The sequence below is a fragment of the Garra rufa genome, chromosome 2 (assembly GCF_049309525.1).
Source record: "Garra rufa chromosome 2, GarRuf1.0, whole genome shotgun sequence".
Lineage (NCBI taxonomy): Eukaryota > Metazoa > Chordata > Actinopteri > Cypriniformes > Cyprinidae > Garra > Garra rufa.
The window spans coordinates 48,400,855-48,426,410 of record NC_133362.1 but is presented as its reverse complement, the minus strand read 5'-3'; positions in this window follow the sequence as shown (position 1 = coordinate 48,426,410).

Genomic DNA, 25,556 nt, shown 5'->3' with positions numbered 1-25,556 from the left:
GAGTAATCAGAATCAATCACAATAAAAATCAAAAACACCACCATAAAAATTGATTTTCTGTAAAAAAAAAAAAAAAAAAAAAAAAAACACATAAACATTTGCCTCCTGTAACATTACGATCTATTCCTCATTATAAAATTGTATAACTCTGTCACCATACGTTGGACAACATTAAGACGTTCACCCATTAACGTTAACGCGTTTACAGCTAACCTGAGCTCCGTCGAATGTCGATCCACACGTGCCGGTACACCGTCCATATTATGTTGAAAGTGACGAAATTCATTATACAGTTCCTCGTGGCAATTTCTCCAAAAGGCCGCAGCGTGACCTAATGCATCGTTGTGTTGTTGTTGACAACTTATGATATTTCTTAAGATCGATAAGACATCCGTTTGTGACGCCTCCACTATATCTTCTACCTGGCGATAGGATAATGGTTGTCCGGCGAGGTCTAGAACTCTCTCAAAATTACGATTTACACGAGACAATATGTCATAATCTAGTCTTCTATTTAAGTCTCTGTCGCGGAATACTTCTTGGGAGATTTCATGCGGTAGATCTTGTTCTTCCTCTTCTTCTTCACTCTGATCTGTATCGCTAAATGTCACATCATCCCAGGCTTGAATCTGAGAATTTGTCCAGAGCGATAAACCCTCCTCATCGTAGTGTTGCTCTGTAAAAAAGAATAACCGTTTTTAGTAAATTATGAAAAGATCGACAGACATAAAATGTAATAATATTTCTGTTTAAATACACACCATTATTCTCCGAAGTCCTTAAACGACTAGTGCTAGGTTTCTCATCATCGTCTTCTGGTTCAAGTAGTCTCAATCGTTTCACCCCTTTGCCTCCGCGACACGGTTCTGGGGTTGTTGCATTGCACACGTCTGAACAGGTAGTTTGCTCCGCTCCATCCGTAGTTTCACCGCTGACTTCCAAACACTGTAAGTTTTCGAGGGCGTGTCGTTCTGGTGACTCGTTTACCTCAGCTGATTGTTCATTGGTCGCGGCCTGTTGTGACTCACTTGTAGATACAATAACCTCTTGTACCTCTTCAGCGGTTAAGATGACCAGCTGATTTTCAACGTTACCCCCGCCTGTCAATTTTTTGTAAACAGATTTTATAAAACGTTTAACACATTAAGACAAAACAAAAACAATGTCTCTATAACATACCGTTAGGATCTTCGTTATTGTCATAACCAACTAATTGGGCTTCGTCAACTGAAAAATAAATGTAACATTATTATACATTAAATGTTTTTTAAAATGTCGTTAAAATAAATAAATAAATAAATAACCAAAAGAAAAAAAAAAAAACTTACAGATCTCTTCAAGAATCTGCTGCAAACCATCATCAAATTCCAAATTGTCGAAAACCCCTAAAGATAACCACATTGTGTTAAAACAAATATTCATATTAAAATATTTAAAATAAATAAATAAATAAAATACCCGTTTACCATCGTGACTGGCAGTCATTGTTCCTTGGATTGGTAGGAATATCGATGTTGTGCGAGAAGTAGATAGATTTTGCAGGTAAAATGGAGGCCGACAACTTTTTGATATTTGTAAGGTGTGGGGGCGGTTCTGACAACATGTCGTAAAACACGACACCACTATCGGTAGGGGGTAGCCTGATACCGCCAAATCTTTAATAGTTATAAACGTGGTATGGTATTTATTTGTAAAACGACGTCTATAATATTGTAATGTGTTTATTTTGTGAATGCTGTATTACAACAATGATAAGTATTTTATAAAATAACACATTCATTCAGACATAATAAATATGTTTGCATGAATGGATAGTTTTATTATTTATATTTTTAAAATAACGTCACATCAATTTTACGGTATGAAAAAAAAAAAAAAAAAACTTCTAATGTGTTATATTTAACACTTATTATCACTTACATTAACGTAACATGTAGGCTATGAATTATTTTCTCATGCAAGTTTAGAGTTTAAAGATTCACGTCCCCCCCAGATAGACATACTAAAAATCTCCTGTTTCTTATTAGGAATAGATAAACTCTACGTAACAACCCACCAGACATCCCCGCTCATATCCAGCTGTGTGTTGTAAAAACAAGGTCCGCTGCACATCCTTTGAGTTTAAAGATTCATGTCCCTCACCCAGATATACATTCTAAACACCTACTGTTTTCTTATTAGGTACAGATAAGCTCTACGTAACAACCACCAGACCTCCCCACTCATATCCCGCTGTGTGTTGTAAAAAAAAAAAAAAAAAAAAAAAAAAGGACTGCTGCACATCCTTTGATCACTCAATTAACGTTTTGCATAAAACTTTTAACAAACTTCAAAGGTGTAGCTTTAGAGTTTTTACAACCTTGGCTGATCTGATAAGAATGGATAAATGAACGTAGACTGCGCTCACCAACCTCTCTGGTTTATTGGGCTGTGTGATTCAAGATATTTACATTTATATGATGTTGTTAAGTTTAGACTATTAAATACACACGCGTGTATGTGTTTTAACTACCACTCCGCAAGTCTTACGTACGGGAATAAAATTGTGGAATCCTCTCTTGCCTTTATTGTGCAGCGTGGAACAAAGCATTTGCTTTCATTCGGATATTTTAATGTACATGCATACAAACGGCTCAGCTGGTGTAGCCTAACAGACCGTATAAGTTCTAAGATTGTCAAAATAAAAAGATAGTAACTTGTATTAACTAAATAAAATAAATAAATATTTTCCTGTGGCGTTTGTTTAAAAGGAAACTGACATCCGCTAAAAACTACCCTTGAGACCAGTTTTACAAAACACTATTTCACAATTAAAGTTTTCTATGGACCCGTTTCAAATACACATTCCCTAAAAACAATAAGAGAACGACCATAAACTCCTTTGAATTGGTGGTCCCGTGAGTTGTCAAAAATGAAAAGATAGATTAAAGGAGTATCTGTGATTAACTAAATAAAATAAATAAATAAATATTTTCCTGTGGCTTAGGCTACGTTTGTTTGGAAGGAATCTGACATGCGCTTTAAAAATGAAACAAAGTCTCTGTTTTACTGCGTGTGTCAGGGGGCTGGCGGTGGGTGTGGTTTGACTGCTGCGTGCGTGACTTCATTCTAAGTCAGACAGCGAGGAGAAAGGATACATTGTCGCTAAACGGTGTAAGGTGTTTGATTCTTTTAATATATTCGCTAACTTTGTAACAAAAACTCTACCTAGTTTTTACATTGCAATGGTAGACTGTAACATAGATTTTTGTCAATCGTATGCTGTTGCTTAACGTATGCATCTGATATTTTGTAGTTTTTTTTTAGATCAGTGTGAGATGCACAGGACTTTTCCTTGATCTTGTATCAGTAAAAAACTTTTTAAACGTTTTTAAAAGTTGTAATGCTTTAGACTACAACATAGGTTTTGTTTTACTTTAACACTTGTATCAGTAAAAAACTTTTTTTAAAGTTTTGTTATTCTATAGCTTACAACATTTGGTTTATTTTACTTTAACACATGTATCAGTAACAAAACTCTACCTTTTAAAATTGTAATGCTACAAGATTTGTTTTATTTTACTTTAACTCTTTTATCACTTAAAAAAACTATTTAAACTTTTAAACATTTTTAAAAAAAGGTTTAATGCTACAAACTACAACATAGATTTTGTTTTCACAGTTTTCTGGAAAATACAAACCTCTCTGTGTTTCTATTGTATATGTGAAGAAAAACACAACTTTAATAAAAACTACCCCTTAAGCCCTGTTTCCCAAACATATACACTATTTCACAATTAAAGTTGAAAAGCACATAGTTTTGAACAGTTTTCCATGGTCCCGTTTCAAATACACATCCCCAAAAAACAATAGGAAAACAACCATAAATTCCATTGAGTTGGTGGTCCGGATAAACAGATGTCCAGTTTTGGGAGGGGTAGGGGGTGTCCAAAAACAGGTGTCCAGTTGGGGAGGGGGGGTGGAATTTTTATGACATGCAATCAATCAAACATCTTGACACATGGTGCCCTACTTCTCTCTTACTGTTTTTGTTAATGGCTGAAATGCAATTCATAGTTTGGGCAAGAAGGATACATGAACCAGCAGACATTTAACAAAACTCGCCACCAGAGGTCGCCCGCTCATTAAATTGACTTTCACACGTCACACTGGACTACACTTCCCATCTCCCATTGCGCATACTGCACTTTCACCTCTATCCAATCATGAACCATATAAAAACGAGGCCATTACAACCATTCTGGGCCGAGTATTGTATTGACTGTAAGTCTTTTAGTTCTAGTCTAGTCATTTGTGTCTTGATTTCACTTTCTGCCTTGGATCTCTCGCCTATCATGGCTATGGAGGCCCTCAGTGAACTCTCTGCCCATCCTGTCACAGCTATAGAGGCCGTCAGTGAACTCTCTCCCTGTTCTGTCACGGCTATGGAGGCCGTCAGCAAACTCTCTGCCCGTCCTGTCATGGCTATGGAGGCTGTCAGTGAACTCTCTCCCTGTTCTGTCACGGCTATGGAAAGCGTCAGTGAACTCTCTGCCCATCCTGTCACGGCTATGGAGGCTGTCAGTGAACTCTCTCCCTGTCCTGTCACGGCTATGGAAAGCGTCAGTGAACTCTCTGCCCATCCTGTCACGGCTATGGAGGCTGTCAGTGAACTCTCTCCCTGTCCTGTCACGGCTATGGAAAGCATCAGTGAACTCTCTGCCCATCCTGTCATGGCTATGGAGGCTGTCAGTGAACTCTCTCCCTGTTCTGTCACGGCTATGGAAAGCGTCAGTGAACTCTCTGCCCATCCTGTCACGGCTATGGAGGCTGTCAGTGAACTCTCTCCCTGTCCTGTCACGGCTATGGAAAGCATCAGTGAACTCTCTGCCCATCCTGTCACGGCTATGGAGGCTGTCAGTGAACTCTCTCCCTGTTCTGTCACGGCTATGGAGGCCGTCAGCAAACTCTCTGCCCGTCCTGTCACGGCTATGGAGGCTGCCTGTGAACTCTCGTCTGGTCTTGAACTGGCCACGGAGGCAGATTATGAACTCTCACTTTGTCCTGAACTGGCCACAGAGGCCGTGTATGAACCCGCTGCCCATTGTGTCACAGCTATAGAGGCCGTCCATGTAATCCCTGTCAGTCCTGTCACGGCTATCGAGGCTGTTCCTGAAATCCCTGTCTGTCTTGTTACGGCTATGGAGGCCGCCCCTGAAATCCCTGTCTGTCCTGTCACGGCTAAGGAAGCTGTGTGTTAACCCTTAGCCCTGCCTGTCTTGCCCAAGGACACTGTTAAGCTCACTGTTTTGACCCTTGGGGCCATAGAGTCTTTTTCTGTGTTTTGTGTTTCAGGCCCGTCTGCTCCAGCCTGGTGGTCTTCTACTCCACCGTGGAGGTCTCCTGCTCCATCTGTGCCGCCCTGGTGCACTCCTGCTCCATCTGCGCCACCCTTGTGGGCTCCTGCTCCACCCTGGTGGGCACCTGCTCTATCGTGGAGGTCTTCTGTCCGGCTCTGGTGGTCCTCTGCTCCGCTGTGGGGATCTTCGGTCCCATCTGCCCTACTGTGGTGGTCCTCAGCTCTTTCATCCTGCCTCAATCCCTAGGTCCTCCACCCCACATGAACCTGGCCCTCCATCCCTCCCCCTGTTCTGCCATCATCTGTCCCTGGATTACACTTACGTCTTGCCCATACTGTAGCTGTTTGCTGATGTTTGACCTTGCCTCAGTTTGACCATGTCTGTGTTTATAAATAAAGCTTTGCATTTGGATCCACCTGCTTCACATTCTTGTCGCTCTGAAACAACGGGTCTCAGCCCCACCCCACTCATTACAGATACACCAATCTCCCTTTGCAGGCTGAGGGTAACCTCAAAACTGCACTCTACTCCTTCATTCCATCACGGCAGCCAGGGTAACACCTGGGAATATCGATAGACGAGGCAAGAGAAAGGAGACAGAAGGATGATGTGGAGAGAGGAAAAAGAAAATAAATCCGGATCCGGATCCCTGAACACACTGCTACTCGGTCCTCAACCAGCTGAGACTCGCAGTGCCTAGGAGTGCCCCTCTATTGATAGTCTTTGATGGCTCTTCCAGCTATCGTCGCCAGGTAGTGAGCGCCTTGTTTCTCCCCATCATGGTGGATGGCAAACGGCGGAAACTCCTCCATCCCCTTATAAATGGCAGCTGCCCCTCTATACTGTGGCAGACATTAGCTGGCCCATCCATCCTCTTAGCCAGATCTTCCAACACACACCTCAAACATCTGCTCCTCCTTGCTCAGCAGCACCACAAATTTCCAACAGTGTTCCTCCTTCCTCCCAAATTTCTGCACCAATGTAACGCAGTCATTAGTTCAGGAAAGAAGGAGGGAGGTGAAGGATTACAAATTTAAGAATCTGTTAAAGATTTGTTGATCCTACATTGTATTTAGCATTTATGGTAAATATGAGGACATCAGACAAATTACTCTCTCAAGCAAAGTTTGTAGCCAGAGGTTCCTACCAGCTCCTGTTCTCTTGCAGTTCCTGAACAGGTTTCACAAGTTAAGTGTGAATTTTAAGCTCAAGGTACAGCTTGCCTTTGTCTCTATGATAATGTGAAGGTATAGTCAATACTGTCAGACTGATTGGATTAGCACCTATGCCTTTGAATGACACTGTTATGATAATGAGATCAGGGCTGGGGAAACTCTGGTAATGGGTTGATTCCTGTATTGCATTTACATACTTTCTTTAGATTGACTCCACCTCTATGTATCCCTCCCCCCTGGATATGTATATAAACTATAATGTATCTGCCTTAGTCAGACGACTTTTGAAGATCTGCAGCGACGAGCAGCTAGGATCTCAATAAAGAGAAACTTCTGCTTCAAGATATCCAAAACGTCTCCTGGTCTCTGAGAAAAATTCACAACAGAGGAACCGGCAGACATTTAACAAAACTTTATTTACAAAACAAACAACAAAACTAAAGTAAGCAACAGCCTCTCACGGACAACTGCCACATAACCATTAACAAAAGCACAATTAAAATGCCCCAGGCCTGGTCCTCTCTTTGTCCTTTACTGTTTTCACACCTTCTTTTATCCTTCTGGAGCTCATTAGTGGGACTCGAGACCAGTTTGTGGCACGTGTCACTCATTATCATTTGCTCCACTGGACTCTCTCACTCTTATGGCTGTTGGCCCTTCCCCACTCATCACAGTTACCTTGATAATGAATTATTCTTACCTCTTGTTTGTCAGCCCTAGTGTTTCTCTTGTTGTTGTTTCTCTTTCTTGTTCTCAGTGTTCCTTGTTGTAAGATTACTTTGCCTTTTTATTAAAACATCCCTGCACTTATGCTTCTACCTGTAATATTACACCATGCACCCAGGACACAATCTTCCCAGGTCTCTTTCATTTCGGCACCATGGCACTATTGACCCTTGGTGCACCAGAAGCAGAATATGTGTGCCAGGCCCTGGGTAAGGTCCCCTCTGTCGCCCCTGGTCTTTGACATTTCCACCCTGAACCGCTTCAATCCCCTTCATAAGATGGAACACGCTGCTGTGATCATCAAAGAGTCATTGTCTGACATGATCATCATGTCAGGACTGCCTCCCGTGTACCAAAAAGGATATTGAGAGGTTTAGTATATATATTTTGCTGTAAAAGAATGGTTATTGACATGGAATAAAAAACAAAAACTGCTCTTTGTAAATAAATTGGAATCTTTTCTGCGAACGACCTAGGTTCTTTCATGCTGATGGCCAGCAACCCTGCAGAGTCAAAGCGGAACTGTTAGACAACATCTCCAGGACTCTACACACCCTATGACTAGTATATAAAATCTTTTACAAATGCTTTATTTTTTCTGTTTTCTCAACTAATTTTCTCCCACAAGTTATATTATTTGTCTTTATGACTGTGCCCGTAACAACAGTCATTGGACATGCAATTATGAGACAGCTTACACAAAAGAAGTGTCAGAACTCGTCATATGGTGTTTTAGTGCATTTCAGAACCCAGTTTATGGCGAGGGCCCCTCGCTGACCACAATAGTGGACAAAGGTTTGCAACATTTTGATTGGATCTTGGTGGACTAACATAAGTAAACTGTCCAACGCCATCAAATAAGGATGCCAGGACAACTGCCAGACACCTCTTAGAGGGCATGAAGAAGACCTTTGGTACAAAACCAGGAAAGGACAGAACTTCCTACTGGTCAGAGTTTCTGCCCTCCACCCACATTGAGACTGTTTCCTAAGGTTTGGTCCTGTGATGGTCATAAAAATTCCTTAGGATCTCCAGATGCAGCAGCAGTAGGTGAAACAAAGAGAGATCACAAAGATCCATCCAAATCCATTTATAACTATGCTTTCAAACCTTGAACTAGTGCAAACCACAACACACACATCTTATACTTATTCAGAGAAATAGGTATTCTCACTGACAGCGATGTGTAGTGCAACATCTTACACAAACTCAGCTGTTAATGGACAAATTAATGCATGCATGACAGTTCAATCTTTTCCCATTATGTTTAGACTAAATGTGTTTATTACATGACCAAATGTTTTCTGATTGTGTTTTGGAAATTGAGAAATGCACCAGTAAAACATTATTGACACTTTTTTAACTTTGTGTTTGGACTATGCAAATGACTTCCACAAGAGGAAAGAAGGGTGGGCTACCCCAAGTCCTCCCGCTCTGATGGAACCAGCCAATCACAGCATGGGAATGGAGAAATGCCAAATTGCAATCTCCTCCTCATCGGAAAGGTATAAAGGTACCTCTCCAAAAGACACACCTTTTACTGAGTCTGCCCCGCAAGGGTGAGTCGCTAACAGATACACCCTTGTTCTGAGTCTGAGCCCTGCCAGGGTGAGACAGCAACAGATAACCTTGTTCTGAGTCTGCAGCCAGAGAAGGAAGGTACACTAACAGAGCAACAAACTTCTGAGTCTGAGTCCCATAGGGGAAAGACACCAACAAAGCAACAGAGTTCCATTTCTGAGTATCCGGCCTGCAAAGGTGAGACACTAACAGATACCTCCGTTCTGATTCTCCGGCACGTCCAGGGGATGGTAACAGATCAAACTTCTTTCTGAGTCTGCGGCCTGTTACTGGGAAGGCAGCAACAGATACCTCCATTCTGAGTCTCCAGCTCTGCAAGGGTGAGACACTAACAGATACAACCGTTCTGAGCCTACTGTCCAGAGAGACAGAAACAGACGCTCCACGCTTCAAGTCTCCAGCTTTGAGGCAGCAGCAGATACAACCACATTCTGCCTGTGAGAAAGGAGATATTTTCCACGTTCAGAGTCTTCGTCCAGCAAGACAACAACAGATGCAGCATGTCCTGAGTCTCCATCCAAGGGAAACAAAGCGGATTGACCAAGTTCTGAGTCTCTAGCCCAGAGAGGCAGAAGACAAACAGACATTTGCAATAAGGTTAAGCTCCAGTGAGCAAACCTTCACTTCAGGTTCCTTTGCTTGCGTGTTCCAAGCTAAGGGCCTTCAGCACCTACACCAGGGCCACATCTGCGTGTTCCAGATCTTAGGACCCTTTGTTGCTCCAGGAGATCAGTATCCTACAGCGCTTCATGTTCAAGGCTTTCGAAATGGATTCCTGCTCCTTTTCCCACTGACTGCTCCCAGCACAACCAGTGGAAGAATTCCAAACCTCTTCCAAAGACCTTGCCATTGTTGTGTACTATCAGTATATGATCTTTCTAATTTACATTAGATATTATATAGCTGATTGTAGTGAATAATAGCTCATTTATTTGTTTGATGCATAATAAGGTTCTTCACCTTATTTGTTTCAGAGTAGCAACAGTTTATCTTTCCATAAGATAACATAGCTCTGACATAGTAACACCCAACTGAATCACTTGCATTTTATGCATCTAATGCACTTTATTCCTTTTGCATTTATGGTATTCATTTAGTAGTTGTTGATTACTCGTGTCTATCTTTTGTTAATAAAATTTATTTTATTACACTTGTGTCTTCCTTGTGTTGATAATACAGTGAGAGGCTCTACAAGTTAGATATCCCACCAATCTTTCTTATGTGATGTACTCATAACCACACATTAAGTGGCACGTGATCCACGAATCATAACGTCATCTGTGACGCGAATACCCATCAATACACTATTTTGCCTACCTAGTGGACGAAAGCAAAATTCACTACAGTGTGAGGATAATAATCTCACTCTGAACTTCTGCAAGACAAAGGAGATGGTTGTGGATTTGAGGAGGAGTGAGTGCGTCTATAAGCCGCTACTGATGAGAGATGCTGACGTTGAAAGAGCGGTCAGCTATAAGTTCCTTGATGTAGATATCTGTGAGTGAAACTGCCTTTGGCATGTCACTACATATACTCCATAACTTCTACAGATTCATTGTGGACTGTGCAATAACTCACTGTATTGACAAAAATGTAAATGACAAAAGAGCACAACAGATAGTAATAAAGCTGGCCCAGAAAATCACAGGGACAGATCTTCCCTCACTGCAGGACATCTACAACAGAAGGATCTACAAATGGGCTAACAACATTATCAATAATATCACTCATCCCACCTTCAATTTCTTCACCCTCATGAAGTCTAGCAAGCTGTACTGGGATTCAGGAATGGCTTCCATGGCCATAACAGGGCAAGCAAGGAATTCAGCCATGGCTGCCCAGCAGTGGCGGAGCCAGGATGTTTTCATAGGGGTGGCACAGAAATCTTCATTATTTTAATATTAAAGTGTGTTTGACTATAAAGTCTTGGACTGTTTTAGTGACTAAAACACAACTAAATACAATTAATTTTTAAGTATTGTAATTACGATATTTTTTAATTAGATCAAGTAATACAGAGTGAATATGACCATTTTTTTAGAGGCACACTATTGTGCAGTCAGCTTGGTTATGGTTTTCAAAACCCCTAAAAGCTTGTTCACCAACATTGCAGGGTATTCCCTTATGTTATTTAAAAGACCTATGCACAGTCTTTGCCCTGGAATGCTGAGCCTTGTTGAAGGGCTATCAAGCCACACATCATGCTTCTTCTCTGTGTCCCTGCATAGATTATCGTGGGCCGAACAAAAACGCTAAAAAAGAATTGGTTGCAATTACCACTAATGTCGTCATCTTTTGAAATCTTGCAGGGAGCAAATATTTACACGAAGTTGGATCTCCACAATGCATATCAATTAGTGCATAAAAGAGGAATACGAGTGGAAGATAATGTTTAACACATTCTTAGGCCACTTAGGGTTCATTGACGATCCGTTTGGGCTTGTCAATGCTCCCGCAGTTTTCCAGGCTCTAGATGAGGCTTCACAATTCAAGATTTTATCATGATTCATTGTCATGTTGTTTTTGCTATTTTGCAACTAATTTCCCTATTTAAAAGAAAGCCTTACAAGAGGTAACAAAACATAAAATAAAACAGTGGGTCATTATTTTCTCTTTGTTATTAAAAAATAAGGACAAAGAAACACATTACAAATACACATACAAATAAAACAAACAATGCTTTAATTTTAAGGTCAAGTAGGTGTATTTAGCAGTGACATTCAAGAAACTAAATGAATAAATATAAAAATAAAACACGAGCCAGTGGCATTGTTTCTCCTGTCCTTTTCTCCTTCTTTCAAGTACCAGGTCAAGGCTTGGCTATATCTCTCAACTGTAAAAGGGTTGGTGGCTACAGCTGGTCATCAGATGGGCACCCCTCTTCCTTGGTGTTTCATCAATTTAAGCCCATGACACCTCGGGAGGGGTCAACAGCACATCCAGCGTCCTGGATCTACCCCTGCTGACCACCAACCAGTTGTTTGTCATTGTTCATCCTCCAGCAGTTTGGCACTGCCACCACACCTACCACTGTATCCAGATCCAATGAGATGCTGTTTCTGCCTTTTCAGTGACCTTGCCTGCCAGCTGTTTTCTGGCCATCCCTTCAATCCCCAGCAGTCCAAGGGTTCTCCAGAGTGACTGCCCAGGAAAAACCCTGCAGCCGACCTCTACTGGTAAATTCCAGGCATTCCATCCATTTTGCTGGTACTCAAGGATAAGGCCTTGATATTTCTTGAGCTTACACCCATGTGCCTCCATCCCTCCAACTCTATGAGCACCACCTGCTAGGTACCTCTAGACTAAAGAACAATATCCGGTCTGAGGCTAGTGTGTGCTATCTCCTCTGGGAATTTGATCCGCTTCTTTACGTCAGCCCGAATCTCCCAGTCATTTGCTGAGGCCAGGACCCCTCTACTCCTCCTTCCTGCTGCAGTGCTCTCTCCTGTCCTGGAAAACTAGATAAAGTGGTGCCCGTCGGAAAGTTGTTTAACCTTCTTCCTTGCCTGTTCTACAGAAGCTTCTTGGGACACCCAGCCACCTCCTCAAATAGGTGTTAATCGTCCTCTCCAATCCCTCGACGGTAGAGACAGGTACTTCATCAACAAGCCTATATACACTTAACTGTATAAATTATACATTGATTCTTATTAAAGCAACTGTATTAAAGTGCTTCAGTCAAGAGCAATGAATGATTTTTCTCTCTGTGTTTTGTTGTTTTATTAACTTCATTGACAAGTGGCAACATGTTCAGTACAATTAGTCTGCTGCGTTTGTATGTAAACCTTGTTGTATTTTTTTGTTTTGTTTTGTTTTTGTTTTTTACAGTATTCGCACAATCAGACACAAAAGATAACTTAGTCCAGTAGTCAGATGCTGTTTTTTTTTACACATTTATTTTAGTGTTTAGCTTTTTCACAGAACAAACAAGACAACGATAACAAAAAAGAAAAGAAAATTACAATAATAAAATATAAATTCAAATGTAATAACCTATGAACCAGAACAACAGAGGACAAGTGCATATAAAGGCTAATTATAATCTAACTGGTCAGGTAATGCATAAGCAGGATACAAATTCGTAAATGTTATAGAGTCACTTAGTCCTGTGCATATACATTGAAATAAAATGATGACAATTATACACAATACAAAAATAGAAAATAAATAAAAATAATAAGAATTATCCTGCATTATCCTGACTTATTGGCTGTCAAATAATACTTTAGGCACCATCTTAAATACATTATCAATGAATTCTGTTCACACTCCATTATTAATAACTCGTCATCAACAAGGGTCATTGGCTATGCATGCATTACATTCATTCTAAAATCTGGCCCCATGTTTTGTCAAATACCTCATATTTGTCATTATTGATGTACCTCAGCCTCTCCAATACAAGCATATTTACGAGATCTCTACCCCACATTTCGAACTTGGGTGCAAATTCAATTTTCCACATTCTTAAAATCACCCTCTTGGCAATTGTCATACCGAATAATATAGCTTGTCGTTCATGTTTATTAAATATGTCTAAATTACTAATTAGTATTATAGCTAAAAGTGGACATGGTTTAATATTTTTTTAATGCTTTAGAAAAACAATCAAATATATTGTTTCCCAATATTCCTGTAGTTTAGGGCACAACCATATTATGTGAGTTAATGATCCCTCTGCTACTTTACACCTGTTACAAAATGGAGACACCTCTGGAAAAATGCTGTGCAACTTTACCTTAGATAAGTATAATCTATGCAAGGTTTTAAACTGAATTAAATTATGCCTAACATTAATTGAACAAGTATATATGTTCTCAAGGCCTTCTTCCCAGCTGTCTGAATCAATCTCTAAACCTAATTCTATCTCCCAGGCCTGCTTAATTTTGGCTTAATCTACTACTTCATGTTTTAACAGAATACTATAGAAATATGACACAGCTCCCCGATTTAAAGGATTAAACGTATTAATTTGTTCAAGCACATTGTGTTCTGTCATCACATTAAAATTTGGCATCTGTTTTTTTTTTACAAAATCTCTAACTTGTAAGTATCTAAAAAAGTTAGAAATATTAATGTTAAAGGTTTTTTTTTAATTGCTCAAATGAGGCAAATGTCCCATCTATATACAGATCTTTTATTCTTTTAATGCCTTTCTTCTCCCATTGCGTAAAACCCGAGTCAAGCAGACCAGGGGAGAAGGCATAATTCTGACATATAGGACTATCTAGGTACATGTTGGGAACCTTCATATAGGCTTTAATCTGTTTCCAAATTTTCAGCTCATTTTTTATAACAAAATGATTTTCATATAAGGTTGGGTCAATTCTAATAGGACTATTAAGAAGAGCAGCAAGAGATGTCCTTTTGCAAAATGCTTGCTCCATTCTAAGCCAAGACGGATCACTATATGGATCAGAAGACTTCTTTTTCCACCATGCAAAAATATTTAAGTTAACTGCCCAGTAGTAATATTTGAACTGTGGCAGGCCAAATTTTAGTTTTGCAAATGTTTCTTTGATATTCTCACATTTTTATAATTCCACAAAAAGGGTACAATTATCATGTCCAGCTCCTTAAAAAAATTTTGTGGGATAAAACAAGGGAGTGACTGAAAAAAGTACAAAAATCGTGGAAGTACTACCATCTTCACTGAGTTAATTCTTCCTGCCATTGACATGGGCAATGTTCTCCAGAATTCAATATTATTTTTTTTAACTGATCTAACATCCGTTGCCAATTTGTCCTTAGCAGATCTTTGGGTTCTTTAGTAATTGTAACTCCAAGATATACAAATGAATTGTACGCTTTTTTAAAAGGCGTGGATTTCAGAAATTGTGGGTCAATTTTTGTTACAATGGGCATTAATTCACTCTTTTCCCAATTAATTGTAAAGCCAGAAAATGTCCCAAATGTTTTAATTAAAGACAAAACCGAAGGAACCGACTTTTAAAGGGTTAGAAAGATATAATAGGATGTTATCAGCATTCAATGAAAGATAATGAGGGAGACCCTTAATATTTACAGGATAAATCCCTGAATGTTGCCTAATACTTTCTGCTAACGGTTCAATGTGGATTGCAAACAAAAAAGGCGAAAGCGGACATCCCTGTCGCGTTCCTCTACATATCTTAAAGGGAGAAGACACATTTTGGTTTGTGATTACAGATGCAACTGGATGAGCATATATAATATCAATCCAGCTCCTAAAGACTGGTCCAAAGCCAAATGCTTCTATGGCAGACCTCATATAATTCCATTCCACTTGATCAAAGGCACGCTGTGCATCAAGAGAAATAATAACTGTATCTGTGCTGTGCTTGGTTTATAAAATGTTAAAAAGATGACACAAATTAAAATGCATATATATATACCCAGGCATAAACCCTGTTTGGTCCGGGTGTATAATAGAGCAAATATGACTTTTCAGACGATTCGCCAGTATTTTTCCGATAAGTTTTGTTTCTATTGGGATTAAAGAAATGGGACGGTAAGATGACACTGATAGGGGATCCCGCCCTGGTTTAGGAATTAAAGTTATATTGGCTCTATATAAAGTGGGAGGTAATTCAAAATGATCACCGCTATGTTTACACATGCGTAAAAGAAGGGGGGAAATTATGTCACTAAATTTCTTTAAAAATTCAATGGTAAACCCATCTGGGCCAGGGGATTTATTGTTTGGGAAAGAATAAACGGCTCCGTTTATCTCTTTAAGGCTTATGTCTGCATCTAAATGCTTAACTGTATCTTCTTTTAATTTAGGAAGATTCAAATTAGAAGAAATTAATTGCAGTATTTGCTGTTGCATTGTCCTGAGACCGGTATACGTCTTCATAAATTTTAGCAAAGCACTTATTTATATCCGTAGGATTATTTATGAGACTGCCGCTACTCGATCTAATTGAATGAATAGTGCGAGATGCTTGGGCCTGCCTCAGCTGACGAGCAAGCAACTTTTGCGGCTTATTTTTGTTTAACTTGATTGAGCATTTTTAAAACATTTTTAGACATAAGCACATTATATTCATATTTTGATTTTACAATTTTGTTAAGAGCTTCCGCATTTTTTGCAACTCTATATTCCTGCTCCAACTGTACTAACATGTCTTCAGTTTTCTTCAGTTGACCTTTTTAACGTTTTCTTTCTGCTGCCTCGTATGCTATTATATTTCCTCTCAACATAGCTTTCATAGTTTCCCACAAAGTTGCATCATTAACATCACCTTTGTCATTAGTAGAAATAAAAAATAATTTCAAATCCAATGAATGTGGAGAATGATCCAATATTAACACATTATGGTAATTTGAAGCAACAGCCATAGTGTAACAGAGGAGGCGGTGAGAGGCGGATCCAAATGCCAGCTTAAATGAGAGAGGTAGTCAAAACAAACAGAGTCAAACACCGGCAAACAGGAACAATGAGGGTAATCCGAAAGAATAATCCAATACACAGGCGAAATGGTCAGGGGCAATCAGCAAGGTTCAAAAACGTAGAAACAGTCCAAAGATTAAAAAAAATAAAAAAAAAAACACTAAGGCTAGGCTAGGAAACAAAGAACAATGGAAACACTAAGGCTAAACACTAAACAACGATCCGCACAGACAGAGGGGGAAGGGAAGGCTTTATACCAAACACTAGGGGTCACATGACAGGAACAACCAATGGGGAATAGACACATGGAGCAGAGGAACCAATGAGAACATGACACATAAGGACAAAGCATGGTGGGTTGAGTGAACACATAACATCAAGCAGTCCATATTGGAGTGCCCTCTAGTGGGACTGCCGGGCACTCCGTGACACATAGATATTAATTTGGAGTAAATTAAAAAATAATCAATTCTTGAATAAGATTTATGCACAGATGAAAAAAAGGAATAGTCTCTGTCAGAGGGATGAAGTACTCTCCAAATGTCTACTATACTGAGATTTTTTTATATAATTATTAATAGATGTACAAGACTTTGATATATTTAACTGACTTGGCTGACTTGGATCTAAGACACAGTTAAAGTCACCTCCAATAATTATATTTGTGTCTTGTAAATTTGGAATAGCTTCAATTACTTTAGTAAAAAAATCCTGGATCGTCAAACTTTGTGCCATATAAATTGACAAGCGTAACTGGAATCTGATTAATTATCCCTTGAACCATAATGTATCTACCATTTTGATCTGAAATCGTTTTTTCATGTATAAATGGAAAATTCGGTAACACTTTATAATAAGGTTCAGTTGTAAGTCATTTATAAGTGGTTAGTTAATGATAAAATAATAATTTGCAAAACATTCATAAATGTTTAATAAGTGATATGCTAACAATTTGTGTATGTTTTGTTAATTAATTTACAAGTAATTTATATGTAATTAGTTAATGATGGACTAATCATTTAGAAAACATGACTATGCATTCTTAAATGATTAAGTAATATGCTAACAATTTACAAATCTGTCATAAGTAAAAAAAAATAAAAAAATAACAGGTCCTTAGTAAGTGGTTAAAATGTTACTAGCTAATATATTATTTGTCACTTAAAAATAATTAAAATATTAATCATTTAAATGTTTATCCTTCGCTGAAGATCACATCATGAATAAATCATTTACAAATCTTTCTGCATCCCCTAATCTAAATTGTAAACAATTCATCAGTTGTAAATGTTTTACTCATTATTCAAAGGTCTTTCACCCAGTGTGTATACCCACCTGATACCCACACAACCTGGAACCGGCAGGTTTGTAAAACATTTACAACTGATGAGTAGTTTACACTTTAGATTAGGGGATGCAGAAAGTGTTGTAAATGCCTTATATACACCAGATCATTTGCAAGATCTACAAATGATGTGTAACACATTTACAAATGATGAATTGTTTACACTTTAGATTAGGGGATGCAGAAAGATTTGTAAATTATTTATTCATGCGTTTACACAACAGCTTTTGAATACTTTTTAGTGTGTACTGCAATGTAAGGGCTGACTGGTGAGGGTAAAAATGTCTTCTCTGGCAAACATGAGCTGCACCCCAAATGACGCACTATACACTCTGCACTTATTCACTATGTACTTATGCACTAATGCACTATGCACCATGAAGTGTATCAATTATATAAGGTTATTTTGTATTTTATAATGCCCTAAACAAGCTTTCACAGGAACCTCTTTTTTTCATATCAACTTCAAATTTGGAATAACTTATTTAGATGTAAGGCTTCAAATTGATATCAACTTTAGCATAAAATGTAAAATATGTATTTTATATAAAATATAGTCAAAATTGTACAGTGTATTTTCTTTACAGTAAATTTAAACTTCTGTAATTTGTTAATATTTTTTATTTTTTTTAATTCCGCTTCTGCGATAATCTGCTGATTGTTTTCTATATATAGAGACTTACCTTAGATCTGTATTCCAAAGCGTTCACGAATTACAACAATTTAAGTTTGGATAGTGCACTTTCACGCCTTTTTTAAAAATTGGGGGTGACAGTTAAGGGGTTAACTAGTAATTTTTTAACCATTTAATAAGGATCTGTTTGATTATTTTATGATATGCCATTTTTTAAGATAATTTAGGACAGATTGGTAAATCGTTAGCATATTACTTACAATAAAATGAACATATCACTTATTAATAATTTATAAACACATTGTCAGAATCATGTCTATGTCTTGTCCTGTTCTGTTCTGTTTCCCTAGTGTTTTTTCCCTTATGTTTCTAGCTAATATGGTTTAGTCCTTGTCTCCCCCTTTTGGTTTTGTTTAGTTAGTTCAGTCATGCCCATAATTGTATTTCCCCCCTGTTATCTTGTTATCTTGTTTGTGACCACGCCCCCGTTTCAGTATATTTAAGAGTCTGTGTGTGCACTCCCCTTTTGTCCGTCAATGATTCTGTTACCTCTGTTTGTTTGTTTTCATGTGCTCATCTTATACTCCCGGTTTTTGTTTGTTTGTATTAGTTTCAGTGTTTTATTTAATAAACTATTTACGTTTTCATTTACTCCGGTTCTCCTCATCATTCTCCACTCCACAACCCCGCCTGGATCGTGACAGATTGACGGAACCTAATACTGAAAGATGTTCCAGGAGGAGCAGATTATGGACATTCGGCAGGCGGAGAGGCCGTTGGAGCAATATGTTGAGGAATTTTGGAGCGTTTGTCATCTGGTGAGTTGGAGTGATGCTATGGTTAACACGTGTTTTCTAATGGGGCTAGACGATGATCAGTTGTTCTGTTCGATAACACCTGTGGATCGCTGCAAACCTGTTGCAGAATTTATTAACCATGTCCTGGCCCTTAATCATTCCAATTTTTATGTCGATGTGGAAGATTCTAATCTTCCCCCCATTAGAAAACACGTGGCCACTCCAGCTCACCACCAGCCAACTTCCTCCACATGTTGTTCCAACGAGCCCGCTGTCTCCGGTCTTCCCTCGCTCCCTCCAGATCTCCATAGCTCCTCCCTCATCGTCAGCCCGGAGCTCGCAGCCAACCCTCCAACGTCATGGCCAAGCTTGATGGCTAGCGTGCTAGACCCACCATTGAGGTCAGTACGGGCCGCCACGCCAGCTCACGAGATGGCTGCCACTCCAGCTCCCAAGATGGCTGCCACGCCAGCTCACAAGATGGCTGCCATACCGGAATCTGCACGCAAAATGGCTGCCACACAGGAGTCGGCACGCAAGATGGCTGCCACGCATGAGTCTGCACGCAAGATGGCTGCCACGTCAGATTCTGAAAGCAAGATGGCTGCCACGCCGGATTCTGCAAGCAAGATGGCTGCCACGCATGATTCTGCAAGCAAGATGGCTTCCACGCCAGATTCTGAAAGCGAGATGTCTGCCACGCCAGATTCTGAAGCGAGATGGCTGCCACGCCAGATTCTGCAAGCAAGATGGCTGCCACGCCAGATTCTGAAAGCAAGATGGCCGCCACGCCAGATTCTGCAAGCAAGATGGCCGCCGTTGCTGAGTTCCCGGCCAAGATGGCAGCCAAGCCTGAGTTCCCGGCCAAGATGGTCGCCGTTCCTGAATCCTCGGCCAAGATGGCCGCCAAGCCTGAGTCCCCGGTCAAGATGGCCGCCGTTACTGAGTTCACGGCCAAGATGACCGCCGTTCCTGAACCCTCGGCCAAAATGATCGCCCAACCTGAAGTCCCAGCCAAGATGGCCACCAAGCCTGAGTCTGCACCCAAGATGGCTACCGCCAAGTCGGAGTCTCCTCTGGTTCCGCCCAGTCTCCCAGAGTCTTTGCTGGTTCCTCCCAGCCCTCCAGTGACTGCGCCGCCAGAGCGCCCTCCAGTGACTGCGCCGCCAGAGCGCCCTCCAGTGACTGCGCCACCAGAGCGTCCTCCAGTGACTGCGCCGCCAGAGCGTCCTTCAGTGAGCGCTCCTCAAGAGCGCCGTCCAGAGCCCGCTCCTCAAGAGCGCCGTCCAGAGCCCGCTCCTCAAGCACGCCCTCCAGAGCCGGAGCTGTCTCCAACGCGCCCTCCAGAGCCGGAGCTGTCTCCTGCGCGCCCTCCAGAGCCGGAGCTGTCTCCAACGCGCCCTCCAGAGCCGGAGCTGTCTCCTGCGCGCCCTCCAGAGCCAGAGCTCTCTCATGCGCGCCCTCCAGAGCCGGAGCTGTCTCCAGCGCGCCCTCCTGAGCCGGAGCTCTCTCCTGCGCGCCCTTCCGTGCTCTCCTGTGTGGACTATACCCTAGGTTCCCCCAAGAAAATTTTGGGGGGGGGGGGGCTACTCCCCTGATCGGCCATGGCCACCTGGACTGTTTACCCGGCCATGGCCACCTGGACTGTTTACCCGGCCATGGTTTCCTGAACCACCAGATCCGCCGTGGCCTCCTGAACTGTTGTCCCGACCATGGCTGCCTGAACCACCAGATCCACCATGGCCTCCTGAACTATTGTCCCGGCCATGGCTGCCTGAGCCGCCAGATCCACCATGGCCGTCTGGACTGTTTACACGGCCATGGCTCCCTGAGCTTCCCGACCCGCCATGGCCACCTGAGATCCCTGATCCGCCCTGGAGACCACCTCGGTATCCCGTGTCCCCTGTGTCCTCTTAGCGGTCTCCAGGGCGCCCACCCTCCCTCCCCTTTGTATGTTATTAGGCGCGGGACGCACCTTCGGGGGAGGGGGGGGGCTAATGTTAGAATCATGTCTATGTCTTGTCCTGTTCTGTTCTGTTCTGTTTCCCTAGTGTTTTTTCCCTTATGTTTATAGCTAATATGGTTTAGTCATTGTCTCCCCCTTTTGGTTTTGTTTAGTTAGTTCAGTCATGCCCATAATTGTATTTCCCCCCTGTTATCTTGTTATCTTGTTTGTGACCACGCCCCCGTTTCAGTATATTTAAGAGTCTGTGTGTGCACTCCCCTTTTGTCCATCAATGATTCTGTCACCTCTGTTTGCTTGTTTTCATGTGCTCATCTTATACTCCCGGTTTTTGTTTGTTTGTATTAGTTTCAGTGTTTTATTTAATAAACTATTTACGTTTTCATTTACTCCGGTTCTCCTCATCATTCTCCACTCCACAACCCCGCCTGGATCGTGACACACATAGTCATGTTTTGTAAATAATTAGTTCATCATTAATTAATTACTTGTAAATTAACTTGTAAATGACTTGTAAATGAATTAACAAAACACACACAAATTGTTAGTATATCACTTATTAATCATTTGTGAATGTTTTGTAAATGATTATTTCATCATTAACTAATCACTTATAAAAGAGTTACAACGGAACGTTATTATAAAGTGTTACCGAAAATTCTTTCTAATAAGGATGGCGACACCTCTAGCCTTTGTTGAAAAATTAGATTGATATACTTGGGAGGCCCAGGCTGGCCGAAGGCATATTTGTGCGTTTTTCTTTAAATGTGTTTCCTGGAGAAAATGTATGTCTGCTTTAAATTTCTTTAAGTGTGCAAATACTTTCCCCCTTTTTATACTCCCAACAAGTCCATGTCTCCCCTCTTTTTCACTTAAACCTAACATTTAAGTATTATTAATGTAGGTTTCCATCTTGCCTCGTTAATCCAATGAAGCAGAAAAAGAATAAATAAATAACATGCTTCTTCTAACATCCCTCTGAATTATTTATAAGATCATATTTAAAACAAAGTCTCAACCCAGTATCTGGAACAAATCAGTCTGATACTATGTAAAGGTTCAGTTTATCACTCATCTGTATTCTGCATCATCCAAAAAACTGAACCCATCAATGATTCAAAACTTCAAATTTTTAAGATTCTTTACTGCCGCCGGACCATTCAACCACCTTGTCGCTCAGAAACTCGTTCGCCGCCTCTGGAGCCTCGAACGTTGCGGTGATGTCGCCCACGGTTACAATGAACCTTGCCGGAAAAAGAAAGCCACATCGTATCTTCACAGCTCTACACTTCTCTCTGATGCTGTTGAACACCTGTCGTTTTTTTAGTGTGTCCGTTGTCAGGTCTGGGTAAATTGATACCCTCGCCCCCATGTAGATCAGCGGTTGGTTCTGCCTGGCTAAACGCAAGACGAGCTCCTTCGTCTGATAGTGATGAAGCCTGGCAATGATTGCTCTTGGTCTGCCGTTAGTCGTCGGTTATAAACTGTGGTGTTGGCAGCGAGATCTCGATTCCAAGTCATCCAATTTTGCGTACATCTGTGCTGACTCCGCAGTCAACTTTGAACATAGCTGCTCCAAGGCCTCAATTCGCTGATCGTGTGCACTCACCACCTGTTCGATTCCTTCTTCTTGCATGACAACTTCTACTGTATTTTTTAGTGTAGAAGGTGAAGTTAAAAAATAATTAAACCTCTTGTCCATATTGGCGCTGAGAGTGTTGATAGCGCCCATGATATCCTCATTACTAACTGGTATCGCGGGAGAGCTAGTGCTAGCTACCCCTTTAGCATCCTCGCTAGTTTTCGTCGTTGTTTCTTCCTCCTCTGCACCTTTATCACCTTTTTTATTTTTATTTGGCCTTGTCATTGTCCACCGAACTATGCGCTACTGAATTCTTATTATTTTTTCCACAAATAAAATGATATGGGAGAGAAGATTAGGATAGGCCAGATAGAGCTCAAGAGAGTGAGTCTACTCCATATCGCGCCACCCACAGACTCGTCAGGTGCTGTTTGATAGGCTTTTAGTGTGTGCATGCATCATCAATGATCAAAAATTCTGATATTGCACACCCCTACTTTAAGATGCTCAATATTAGTGTGTTTTTGTGTACCTGGAGTTGTATCAGCGGATGGGATCACTATGCAAAGGTGTCCCTGCTAAGGTATGAGCTGTGATTTATTAGCCTGTTCTTGAGTCTACCACCATGCTCCAAATATTTGTGGGGTTTCCTCATTTTTACTGCCATTTCATTCAAAATTTGGTTGGTCTCACCTGTGTCTGGTCAGAGGTGACAAGTCTGACGTGGGTGTTGTGGTTTCGCACCGCTCTTTACTTGACACTTGACACAAAAAGTCATAGAAGTCAAAGACGTTCAAAATCAAAGAAAAAGAGCAGAGGTTGAAGAAGTAGAGGTTGAAGTCGAAGAAAAAGTCAAATAAGTTGAAGAAGCTGAAGTCAAAGAAAAAGTCGAAGCCAAAGTAGAATAAAAAGTCGAAGAAGTAGAAGACAAAGAAGATGAAAAAGCAGAATACTAAAAAGTCAAAGTCGAAAAAGCCAAAGTAGAAGAAAAAGTCAAAGAGGCTGAACTCAAGAAAGTTGAAGAAGCAGAAGTCGAAGGAAAAATTGAAAAAAGCAGAATTAAAAAAAGTCAAAGAAGTTGAAGAAGCAGAAGTTGAAGATAAAGTCAAAGAAGACAAAGAAGCTAAAGTAGAAGAAAAAGTAAAAAAGTAGAAGTCAAGAAAGTTGAAGCAGAAGTCAAAGAAAAAGTCGAAGAAGTCGGAGTCAAAGAAAAAGTCGAAGAAGCATATGTCCCAGAAAAAAATATTAAATAAGCCGAAGTAGAAGAAAAAGTGAAAGTGTGTGTTCTTTTCTTGCCAGCAGAGTGTAATGATGATATAGAAAAAACGTAAGCTTCTGGCCATATAATTAGCTCTAAGAGAGTGGGAACAGTGGCTAGAGCAGGCCTTTCACGATTGGCGCTCATGCTGACTGAATTAGCGCCTATTTAGTATTTAAATGCTTATACCATTGGTTTTTGATCTTTGGTTCTTAGTACAGTTAAAGTCAAGTCAAGTCCTAGTCCTGTCTTGTTCTGTCTTGTACGGCATACCTGTTCTCTGCCTAATCTTCCTGCTGCCAGAGGTTGATCATCCATTCACTGTCTACTGTACAGCCTTTTCTCTCTGTGTGCCAGCTGCCAAGCCCAGGACCCGCAACTCCTAACCTATCCTGCAAGTTTATTGAGTTTTGGTTACTACCAGTTTTGCGTCCACCAAGAGTGTGGTGTACAGCAGACTGCCTTCGTTCTCTTCTGTAAATAAAGAAAGTGTCTGAATTGACATTTGTGCTTAGGTCCTCTATTTTTCCATGAAAAAAAAAACTTGATTTTAGCAGTTTAATTTAAAAAAATGTTTAGTTGGGAACTATTTGGAGAATTTGCAGTGACATGATAAAAATGTTTTTGAATATGGCCCCTGATCTTTTGGATCCTCTTTGCTTTCTAATGATGTAATGATTCTTTGTTTAACTCTTTTGAGACCTTTTAACTAGACCAAGCTGTTAAAACTCTCCAGAGAGTCTATTAGCACCTGAAATATTTGTCATCGATAATGTCTCATGAAACTTGTGGTTAAAGCCTAGCAATTAAAGGTGTTAAATGCACAGATAAAAATAATAATAAATGTGTGATGATGCAACCAGACCTGTTGTAGTTTACATCCATTGCATACAGGTTACTCATCATTACCCTAAACCACTTTACCCATTTTATAGAAAACTGACACAAATTGTAATACTTTTGTTTTGTACAATACAAAGAGTGGTGGTTAGACCAAATGGAAATGACCAATGTATTAATGTGAATGCTCAGTGGGTGCAAGGATGTCTGACACTTTCTTTTTACTTACTGTGTTTATTTTAATTTACAATAACCATACAGTGGAATGTTACTGAATATTTACAATGTTCGCTGCGATACCAGACTTGAAAGTGTAATAAAGTAATAGACATTTTATGTAGCCAGTTACATCAGTCTCATAAATATTAATATTTATCAGCCTACATAGCAAATTTACTCATCTGCAAACATTTATTACACGTGAAGGTTGTAGTCAATAAAATGTTAACCTTTAGTATACAGTAGTTTGCATTTTATAAAGATCAGAATTGCAGTCTACTACATGATAAACCAGCATCAGTACTGTTAGTGGAGATAGCCAAGAACAGCATTCAGCAGGCCTTGGGTCCGCGGCCTGACCTGAGTTACACCGATCAAGTGCAAGCTGTGAACATGGAATAGAAATGTGGCAAGCGATGAGGCACCCAAGCTAAAGGCAAACCTCACCTAGGTTTTAACCACTACTTGAACATTTAACAACTTACATAATCAATGGGTAATAACATGATAATAACATAATAACTACTGAAGCATTTAGAGTCATTGTCCATACCCCAAATGCTAAAAAATGTAAACTACACAGATGATTTATTTAAAAATCATATCTCTCCTAACTTTAATGAAGATGATTCAAAGATGCAAACCGATATTAAGTCTGGTGTAAAGCAGCTCTAAAAAAATGTCATTGTTCGTCTGAAGTCAGTTCAGTGTTGATTTAGTTC